Consider the following 12500-nt stretch of genomic DNA (forward strand, 5'->3'; position numbering starts at 1 on the left):
TTCAAACCATCACTCAGTTCCTTCAAAACCCATTTAAACCACCAGCCAGTTCCTCCAAAAGCCATTTATTTTGCCATTCAGCTCCTTCAAAAGCCATTTAAACGATCAGTTAGTTTTTCTAAAGCCATTTAAACAGTCAGTTAGTCAGTGCAAACACTTACCGAACAAACAATAATTTCAATAAGATTTGGTAATTTCAAAAGCCTTTCAAAATATCAGTCAGTTCCTTTAAAACCCACTTAAACCGTCAGACTTTTCCTTCGAAAGTCTTTCAAACCATCATTCAGTTCCCTCAAAACCCATTTAAAACACAAGTCAGTGCCTTCAAAAGCCACTTATTCTGTTAGTCAGCTCCTTCAAAAGCCATTTAAACAATGTTAGTTTTTCTAAAGCCATTTAAACAATCAGTAAGTCAGTGCCAACACTTACCGAACAAACAATAATTTCAATAAGATTGGTAATTTCAAAAGCCTTTCAAAATATCAGTCAGTTCCTTCAAAACACATTTAAAACACAAGTCAGTGCTTTCAAAAGCCGCTTATTCTGTCAGTCAGCTCCTTCAAAAGCCATTTAAACAATGTTAGTTTCTCTAAACCCATTTAAACAGTCAGTTTTTCTAAAGCCATTTAAACTGTCAGCTTTTCTAAAGCCATTTAAACAGTCAGTTTTTCTAAAGCCATTTAAACAGTCAGTTTTTCTAAAGCCATTTAAACTGTCAGTTTTTCTAAAGCCATTTAAACTGTCAGTTTTTCTAAAGCCATTTAAACAATCAGTTTTTCTAAAGCCATTTAAACAATCAGTTTTTCTAAAGCCATTTAAACAATCAGTTTTTCTAAAGCCATTTAAACAATCAGTTTTTCTAAAGCCATTTAAACAATCAGTTTTTCTAAAGCCATTTAAACAATCAGTTTTTCTAAAGCCATTTAAACTGTCAGTTTTTCTAAAGCCTTTAAACAATCATTTTTCTAAAGCCATTTAGTCAGTCAAAGCTTTACTGTCCGTTTTTCTAAAGCATAAACGTCCAGTTTTTCTTTAAACCACTAAACAGTCGTTTTCCTAAAACCATTAAACTGTCAGTCAGTCAGGTGCCAACACTTACCGAACATTAGCGAGGGTGTGTCTTCTTGACCGCAGCAGTTTGCTGTGGTACTTGTGCAGCTCCCCGATGGATCCCGTCTCGGCTTCCATGGTGACTGACGGCTGACGAACAAGTCGTTGCTTCGACGGAGCAGGTGAGAAACAAGCAGGGGACAGGTAGTATTTAATCCAAGTGTAATCCGCGAAGCTCTCACTCTCACTTAAAACTGATCGAGCCGAGAAGGATATATATTCTACAGACTTCTTACTTAAGCTAGCAGACCAAAATTAGGAAAAGAAGTCATGCAGGTGAGGGTTTTAGGTCCTTAACGATGTTGAACTGATGATGCTTGAATTGGCAATACGGCAAAAAGTCCGCTGAAATGCTTGTGTTTCTCCGTTGTCAGAATTGTCCTTAATCACTTATACACTTATGCTTATTAATTTCACTTCTTAAGATTACGTGGTGATCAAACACTTTTTTTCTTTAAATCACTGGACTCTACTGAAGCACTATAGACACTAGAATCACTAAAATTATCCTTTTCCTTATTCTATGATTTACTTAACAGCCATAGATATGCATATATAACTTGCAGAGCTACGAGAGGCCAAGCTGTAGAAGCACAAATGTGTAGCACGACTAATTCTACGAGGAAATACGATAGGGTGAACTTCTCACATCATTAAAACTATCATCATCATCACTCGCTATACAGAAGATAACAAAAGATTGTTGTTAACATTCTAACAAAAACTAAGGTCGAGTTTTTTTCTTTCTTTTTCCTGTCGGCTTTTTCTCCTCCCAAGAGTTCGATCACTTTTATTTTTTTGTTTTCTATAACTGCATTTCGTAACGAAATCGATCGCGAAGATCGTGGAGAAAAAAAAAAAGACTGAAGGTGCAGTTCCCTCTATTTACACACCTGTTCACAGGTGATTTCACACTTAGTAATCACTACACCTGAGACTGAAAATAAACAAATTAATATTGGGTGTACATGAAGAGACTTCTTTAGATATATGGACTCAAAAACCCGCATTATACTCACATACACAGAGTATACACACACACAGACCTATAAATAGCGTTCGTGTCTGCGTGTATGCATAAATTCGCAGTTTCACTCTGCTTAGTTAAATATATGTAAAAAATTTAATATTTGTTACTGACGTCAGCGAATTATTTTCAAGGCGGGTGACCATACTTTAAGTTTATATTCTTGGTTCAGTAACCGAAAAGCAAATGGAAATAATGTGTCTTTCTGCCATAGCTTTCTCGCTCCGTTTTGACGATTCATAAAGGCATAGATTTATACAGGCGTAGATGATGACACGAAAACCTTATAGGAAAATGTAGGGATGTGATTGCTGCATTAAGCATTAAAAATGAAAAAGTAAGTCTGTCTTTAATACAGTCCCAATCATATAAAAAAGATGAGAAAAACAGGATAATAAGAAAAAGACGATTATGATGATGATAACGATGACATATGGAATGGTGAGGAACACTTTAGGGAATCGCTTATTGTGTACAAGGAAAATGACGTCAATGAAACACTTGGAAAGGCGCGGAACACTTAAATTCATCATTATGATGTTTTCACTTTACTGCTGCATACGTAAAGAGTTCTAGTAATCGGTACCGGAACAGTACTTATACATTTTACGCAAAAGGTGTACATTATATATATATATATATATATATATATATATATATATATATATATACATATATAGAACGAAGAGAAAAGCCATCTCTTATTACAAACCAGTAAACTAGATTCAGAAAGCAAACTAATAAAGAAAACAGAAATAACAGGGAATAAAAAAAAAGCACAAAGACTTCCTATCCTAATGTGAAAACTATTCTTAAACTCTGTTTACTTATATATATATATATATATATATATATATAATATAATATATATATTATATAATATATATATTATATATATATATATAATATCCCACCTCTTCTGGCAATCTATGAAGGGTTAATTTTTTCTTTACTAAACCAATAATCATGAAGCTTTGCCCTGATTTGGGAGCTATGAACTTCCTTATATTACAAAGCAAGAGAAATACCTTCTCATACTCTGTTCCCTAAACATGCAATAATTTTTTTGTCTTTTAGTTATTCTAATTTTATTTGGGGAGGGGGGCACATTGGATGGTAGGGGGAGGGGGCCTTGGCTATGATATTTATAAGGCCTTTTAGGGCAGTGGCATAAACACAATCTCTTGGATTATCACGGAGTTTTACACTTGTAAATCAATGAGTCTGACCAACTGCTACATCTACATACCCTCGCCAATCCTTACAGTTTTGCTTATTGAGGACAGATGAATAGATCGACAAACAGACAGACAGACAAGAATGAATACTTATCCACAAGTGCATAACCCTCCAATTCATTTTCATACGTCAAACCCATGCAATATATACAAATGACAAGTGAGTGAAAACCGGAAGAGACTCAGTGATGTCAGTCACTCTTTGGTCGGGATATTAATCTGACGCTTTGTTCACTCGCGAACGATTAATTGTCCGATTGATTGATTTTATTCCATAAACTGGCGTCCAATGGAATGTCCAGCTTACAAGAGAAAGAAGCCGATGACAACAGAATGGTCTGAGGTGTATCACAGGTATATAGAGAGAATGGACGGGGTTTAATGGCGTTATGTTTTATGAATTTTATTTTTTTATTGATTACATTGTATCTTAAATTTTCATTCCTCTTACAAAAAATTAATAACGGGACATTTTACTGATAGAATGCTCTCTCGACTTCACGGATTTTGTTTTGGTTCACAAGAATGTATTTGTAAACACATATTGGTTTGACCAAGAGTCTTAACCACAAAACAGCCAATCTTACTTTCATTGCTAAACATGACCAATATGAAATATATGTTAAACATGTTGTGTATATTCTTACTTATTAATCTAAGACGAACGAGTTAAGTTATGGAGCTGAAACAAAATATGGGAAATTATCATCATCATCATCATCATCATCATCATCATCATCATCATCATCATCATTATTATTATTATTATTATTTATTATCATTATTATAATTCAGAAGATCAACCCTATTCATAAGGAACAAGCCTACAGGGGCCACTGCCTTGAAATTCAAGCTTCCAAAGAATATGGTGTTCATTAGAGAGAAGTATCAGAAAGTAATGGGGAAAACAGAAAGAAGAGATCGCTTATTAAAAAAGAAAAATTAAATAACACTAAAAACTTGGATAATTCCACATGAAAGACGTCTAAAAGTTTGAATGATTCCACATGATATAATGAAAAATATTTTGATATTTCTACAGGAGGGCGACGAAAAATTTGTAGTCCTGTATGAAATTTGCCTAAATATTTGGAGGATTGCACGAGAGGACACAAAAAATTAGGAAAATTCCACAGAAAGGCTATCAACATTTTTATATTTCCACGCGAAGGCGACAAAAATCAGGATAATTCCACTGAATATTTCGAAAATACCACACGAGAGCAGACTAAAAATTTGGACAATTCCACATTAAGGGGACAAAAAATGGATAATTCCACATAAAGGCAAAGTAAAAAAAATAATTCAGGATAATTACAACGAAAATTTTGAAAATACCACATGAGAAGCGACTAAAAATCTAGAAAATTCCACAATAAGGGGAAAAAAAATTTGATAATTCCACATAAAGGACATAATGGCAACAAAATTAAGGATAATTCCACAGAAACGCTCCGAACAAGTCTAAACAATTACACAATAAAGCGACAAAAAATTTGGATAAATCCTTATAAAGGCAACAAAATTCGGGATGATTCCAGAGAGAGCACTTAAAAATTTAGACAATTCCACAATAAGGTGACAAAAAATTTGATAATTCCATATGAAAAGCGACCAATAATTTCGAAAACTCCCCAGAAAAAAAGGAAAATTCCACCTGAAAGGCGACCAAATATTTTGGATAATTCCACTGAAAGGGTGATTATACATCAGGATAAATTCCACAGAAGAGCTTCTGAAATTTAAGATAATTCCAAATGAAAGTTGTCGAAAACTTTGGGATAATTCCATAGACAGAAGGGGGACACTTCTTAGTCGAGACCTTCACGAAGAGAGAGAGAGAGAGAGAGAGAGAGAGAGAGAGAGAGAGAGAGAGAGAGAGAGTTAAGCCCAGCTGACCCTTTCACATTCAGTCAGTGGAGAAGCTAAGCCACTGACAAAGCCCGGGTTCAATCAGATTACATGGAACTGGTTGAGACGCGAGAGAGAGAGAGAGAGAGAGAGAGTATCGCTGGCTCGATTAATTTTCAAATTATTGGGGTCAGCCTTAAATGGCTAGTTTGTAGGAGTGGATAACGTGCATATAAATTAGTAAATTTACAATAGAGGTTTGTTATCCAAAAATTATTCTACTTTGATTTTATTCCTAAAAATAACATATGTTTACGAATACCTACTGTTTATGTATATATATGCACATATATATATACATACACACACACACACACACACACACACACATATATATATATATATAATATAGTATGTATGTATGAATGTATGTATGTAAGTATGTATGTATGTATGTATGTATGTATGTATGTATGTATGTATGTATGTATGTATGCATAGTGAATGGAGGTTCATGTGTGCGCATTCTTCATAAGCACCGAAGCTCCTAAATTGAGTAGCAGAGGTAAGAAAAAATACTTTAGATATGATTTAGGGAAAAAAAAATTACTATAAGCGAAACACTAGAGCGCAAATTATGCTTCAGGTATGAGTTAGTGAAAAACAATTAGTACAAGCGAAATACTACAACGCAAGTTACAACACAAAACTCTCTGACTTTAGGAGACGTCATGAAAGTATGAAAAACTTCATGTTTATGCAACTGGAAAACTGGAACAAGAATTTGCATAATTTCTTGAGTTGCAAAAATTAAAACCATTTGCAAACTCGCAAACTTACAAAGAAACGACAAAATTAAAATACTTTTCACATCACCCCTCTCTCTCTCTCTCTCTCTCTCTCTCTCTCTCTCTCTCTCTGCAGACAAACAAAAGACATACAATAATATATATATATATATATATATATATAATATATATATATATATATATATATATAAATATATATATATATTTTATATATATAAATAAAGGTTTTTTTGCCACGAAGGAAAAAAATGAAAAAACGAGTTGGCCGAGTACTTTGGGCAGGTCCTATTCGGACCCTTTACTGAGGCATACTGGTTTTACAAAGAACACCATAGTCAAAAGAAGGCTTAATATACAAAACTGACACTACCAAATTAGCCATAAGGGCGATTTTCACTCTACAGAGAGGAGGAGGAGTCATAGGCTAGCCACACCTTGAAGGATACCCGCGGTAAACAAGTGATTCTTCCAGAAAAACAGTACATTTTGAAAACAACACGGGAGCATATACAATTTAATATCATGAATTTTTACACAAAATTTTCCCAACAAAAAATTATTATTAATGAAAAGACGAAAGAAAATATAAATATATATATATATATATATATATATATATATATATATATATATATATATATATATCGAGCAAGAGAAAGAGGGAGAGAAATATCGAACCAGAGAGAGAGAGAGAGAGAGAGAGAGAGAGAGAGAGAGAGAGAGAGAGGGAGGGAGAGAGAGAGAAAAGGACAGAGAGAGAGAGAGGAGAGAGAGAGAGAGAGAGAGAGAGACGAGAGAGAGAGAGAGAGAGAATTAATAACATATACATGTGGGACTAATTTTATTAGTTGTTCATTTATTTTGAGGTCCTTCATAACATCTTACAAATATATGGGTCCAAATGGTACATTCCAGACTAAGATTTAGGTTGTTTTTATTAGTGATTTGTATAATTGCCGATTCCAGTAAATTTCTTGAAACATAATCATTAGATCTAGCAATTACCGAGGCATCACCCCAATTAATACAATGAGATTTTTCACTCAGATGGATAAACAGTGCATTTGAAGTCTGGGCTGTTCTAACTGAATACATATGCTGCTTAACCCGAACACATAAATTTTTACTAGACTGACCAACGTAAAACGATGGGCAATCCTTACAAGGAATTTTGTAAATGATGTTGTTATTTGTTACGGGACTATTCTTAATTAGCATATCTTTAATGGTATTGTTATAAGAGAACACTACATTAACATTAAATGATTTAAATATTGATTTTATGGTTTCAAATCCACGAAAATAAGGTAAGCTAAGTACATTTTTAGGGATTTCTTTTTCATTAATAGCAACATTATAAAACTTTTTATGAGCTTTTTGATAACATAAATCAATTAAATGAGGTGGGTAGCAGAGATCGTTTCCTATCTTTTTTATGTATTCTATTTCTTGGTCCAGGTATTGTGGACTCGTGATACGCAAAGCGCGTAGGAACATAGAAGAAAAAATTGAAATTTTAATATTAAGATGGTGGCCAGAATAAAAATGTACATATGTTAAATTATTTGTGGGTTTTCTATAAATACTGTATTTGCATTGGAAAGATTCTCTATGTATTAATACATCAGGAAAAGTTTAAAAGAATTGAAGAATGATAATAGCTTACACATTACCAAGGCTGATAAATCCAATAGTTTAGTGGTTCTTGACAAAACTGACTACATATCACGCATGCATACTTTACTTGAGGATGAAATAACTTACAAAAAACTTGCAAAAAATCCGTTGGACCAAGTAATAAAAAACTTTAATATCAATTTCAAACAAATTCTTAAAGATAAAAAAGAACTTTTGTGTCAGTTAACTGTAAAGTGTCCCTCATTACCTTATTTATATGGCCTAGTCAAAACTCATAAGGAAAACAAACCTATGCGCCCAATTATTAGTACTGTAGGGTCAATTGCTTATAAACTATCTAAATATCTTACTAAACTGTTATCCCCGCTACTAGGAACTGTATCTAATTCACACATCCGGAATTCTCTTGATCTTGTAGAAAAATTAAAATAACATTGTACTACACCCTAGCGATATTTTTGTCAGTTTGATGTATGTTCTTTGTTTACAAAAGTCCCTATTGACTCTGTGCTAGAATATTTAAGTAATGAGCTTGTACTGATGAATTGCCTATGTCCGTTAGTCACATAATTTCCTTAATTAAGTTATGTATTTGTGATTGCAGATTTATTTTTAATGGAGAATATTACCAACAAATATTTGGTATGGCCATGTAACCCTTTATCTCCTCTGCTTTCAAACTTATATATGGAATTTTTTTGAGAGACAACACCTCCCGAATATACACATTATCCCCTTAAAATGGTACCGATATGTCGATGATATCTTAGTAGTCTTACCTAATGGTATCGATGTAAATGATTTACTGTCTAAATTGAATAATTTAGTGCCATCCATAAAATTCACTGTTGAAATTGAAAATAACAATGTCATCCCTTTCCTAGATGCATTAATACATAGAGAATCTTTCCAATGCAAATACAGTATTTATAGAAAACCCACAAATAATTTAACATATGTACATTTTTATTCTGGCCACCATCTTAATATTAAAATTTCAATTTTTTCTTCTATGTTCCTACGCGCTTTGCGTATCACGAGTCCACAATACTGGACCAAGAAATAGAATACATAAAAAAGATAGGAAACGATCTCTGCTACCCACCTCATTGTTTAATTGATTTATGTTATCAAAAAGCTCATAAAAAGTTTTATAATGTTGCTATTAATGAAAAGAAATCCCTAAAAATGTACTTAGCTTACCTTATTTTCGTGGATTGAAACCATAAAATCAATATTTAAATCATTTAATGTTAATGTAGTGTTCTCTTATAACAATACCATTAAAGATAGCTAATTAAGAATAGTCCCGTAACAAATAACAACATCATTTACAAAATTCCTTGTAAGGATTGCCCATCGTTTTTACGTTGGTCAGTCTAGTAAAAATTTATGTGTTCGGGTTAAGCAGCATATGTATTCAGTTAGAACAGCCCAGACTTCAAATGCACTGTTTATCCATCTGAGTGAAAAATCTCATTGTATTAATTGGGGTGATGCCTCGGTAATTGCTAGATCTAATGATTATGTTTCAAGAAATTTACTGGAATCGGCAATTATACAAATCACTAATAAAAACAACCTAAATCTTAGTCTGGGAATGTACCTTTGGACCCATATATTTGTAAGATGTTTATGAAGGACCTCAAAATAAATGAACAACTAATAAATTAGTCCCACATGGTATATGTTATTAATTCTCTCTCTCTCTCTCTCTCTCTCTCTCTCTCTCTCTCTCTGTCTTTTTCTCTCTCTCTCCCTCTCTCTCATCTCTCTCTCTCTCTGTGACGGCCAGATAACTCACAATCAATCAATCAATCTCTCTCTCTCTCTCTCTCTGGTTCGATATTTTCTCTCCCTCTTTCTCTTGCTCGATATATATATATATATATATATATATATATATATATATATATATATATATATATATATATTTATATTTTTCTTTCGTCTTTTCATTAATAATAATTTTTTGTTGGGAAAATATGTGTAAAAATTCATGATATTAAATTGTATATGCTCCCGTGTTGTTTTCAAAATGTACTGTTTTTCTGGAAGAATCACTTGTTTACCGCGGGTATCCTTCAAGGTGTGGCTAGCCTATGACTCCTCCTCCTCTCTGTAGAGTGAAAATCGCCCTTATGGCTAATTTGGTAGTGTCAGTTTGTATATTAAGCCTTCTTTTGACTATGGGTGTTCTTTGTAAAACCAGTATGCCTCAGTAAAGGGTCTGAATAGGACCGAAAGTACTCGGCCAACTCGTTTTTTTCATTTTTTTTTCCTTCGTGGCAAAAAAAACCTTTATTTATACATAGCATCACGTTTTATATACTTCGTGATCAAGTTATTCATATTATATATATACACATATACACACACACACACACACACACACACACACACATATATATATATATATATATATATATATATATATATATATATATATATATATGTATATATGTATGCATTCATATGAAATCGAAAACATGATATAAAGCTGTCCTGAAATGTGCACAAGGGAAGGGGAGAGAGAGAGAGAGAGAGAGAGAGAGAGAGAGATAAAGCGGAAAATTGAAACTGTACAAAAACTCCTCTGTTAATCCATCGACTAGATCCACAAAGTGACTGGAAGAGACAACTCACGAGAACGCAACGTCTTGGAGAGGACGGTAATCCGGTGGATCTGAAAATCACCGCATTGAATAATATCGTAGGACCCGGAAACCAAACATACACACTCAGGCACAGACGCGCACACATGCACTCACATTTACACATGCACCCACTAAACAAGCACACACGCATACACACACACACACACACAACGTTTCGTCAAAGGCCTTGTGTGTGTATATATATATATATATATATATATATATATATATATATATATATATATATATACATGCATATATATATATATGTATATATTACCTAATTATCCTAAATGCGCATATTTATAGATATGTATATAAAATCACTTGGGCAATTGTCGTTAACGTTGTCAATTAGTAAGCAACTTGACAACAGACAACTACTGATGTGACTGTCAGTGCGACCTAGATCTTACCGCCTTAGTAAGTACTCGTGTGTGATATTAATGCAGCAATCTCAAGGCAGAGAGTTTTGAACATGGAAATATGGAATCTCTGTTTGGAGTTACAGGGAGTTACATGGATTAGGATGTCTCAAAGACTTGTTAGTCCATCCGAGGAGACATCGTGCGCTCACTTATTTGTAGGAGCAGGTTTTACTGTGCATTCACAGTGTCCTAATGATTTTGTCTAGCTTTCTTTTGAACTCTTCCACACTATTGCTGTTTACAATTTCTGATGGCAGTTTATTCCACGTGTCACATATCTTGTATGTAAAGAAGTTCCCACAATGGGACGTGTTTTATCTCTTCAGTTCTAGTTTCCATCCATTATTTCTTGTCTGGTTTTCGTTTAATGTAAATAGGTTACAGTAAGAGCACCTCTGGATGGTTGCAGATGACCCCCGGGTCAGAGGGATCCCCGAAAATGACATAAGACCTTATTCCCTTGACGTGACTGGTAATCGGTTTGTCTTTTTACGTTACTGGTGACTGGTCTACTCCAGTTCAGGATGACTTTATACCAGTTCGGGCCACTGCCCCAAGGTAAGTAGCTGTGGTAATGAGTTAAACGTTATATAATATAGAATTCAGGCCAAAGGCCAAGTGCTGGGACCTATAAGGTCATTCAGCGATGAAACGAAAATTTAAGGCAGAACGGTCTGAAATGGGTCACGGGAGGAAATCCTCGCAGTCGTACTACGAAACAATTGTCAGGAGACGGTGGCTAGCAAGATGGAAGAAAAATAATATGAATGGAGGTACAGTAAAATGAATCAAAAGGAGTTGCAGCTAGGGGGCCGAAGAGAAGATGCAAAGAACCTTAGATTAAGCCTATAGAGCACCGCGTGCGGTGCACTGACGTCACTACCCTCCTGCAGGAGTACCGTGTTCAAGGTGCCGTCAAACATCTGGGATCTTCTATAACTAATGGGTACATCACCAAATATCACTTGGCACTGTGGGATTAAAGCCCATGTAAGAATGTCGTAACATATAATAAAAAAAAATAATAAAAAAAACTTAATTATCCCAAGGTTTCGAATAAGCATGATGAAGAGAGAAAAAAAGTATTGTAAGTAATCTGTTCAGGGAGACGAGGATGCTTATAATATTTACCAGGCTCCAAAAATATAAACCATGAATTATTTCGAAAAACTCAACTAGACATGACTGAACTCACTGGTGATGATGAGTTCTCTTATCATACAACAATCATCAAATAATAAACGGACGAGAGAGAGGAGAGGAGGGAGGAGAGAGAGAGAGAGAGAGAGAGAGAGAGAGAGAGAGAGAGAGAGAGAGAGAGAGGTTCATTATTAACGGACAGCTCTCTTCTCATTTAAAATTCTGAGGGGACATTTCATTTGCATTGGTAAAAGAGACATTCTAGTTTCTTTCATCTCAATAGCACAAAGAAGATAACAAAAGATTTGGCATTTCATATCTTCTGAAATATGAAGTCTTTCAATGATAGCGAGGAAATATATTTTGACGATAGAGCGATTATTCTAACCCTTCATTTTTCAAGTGGCGCCTCATTTCTCATCGAGATTCAAGAATAATAGATTTTATTCTGTCTCATTTTTTAAATCTGTCAAGACACCGCTGAACTTGAGGAACAGCCTCCCAGAGGATGTCGTCCAGTTGGAACTTCAGGAGTTCAAGCGAAGACACAATGCTTTTTTTTTTCTTTTTTTTTTTGGCTCAAAGAGCAAAGTCTGATCGAA

This window comes from Macrobrachium nipponense, chromosome 20 (genome assembly GCF_015104395.2).
Source record: "Macrobrachium nipponense isolate FS-2020 chromosome 20, ASM1510439v2, whole genome shotgun sequence".
NCBI lineage: Eukaryota > Metazoa > Arthropoda > Malacostraca > Decapoda > Palaemonidae > Macrobrachium > Macrobrachium nipponense.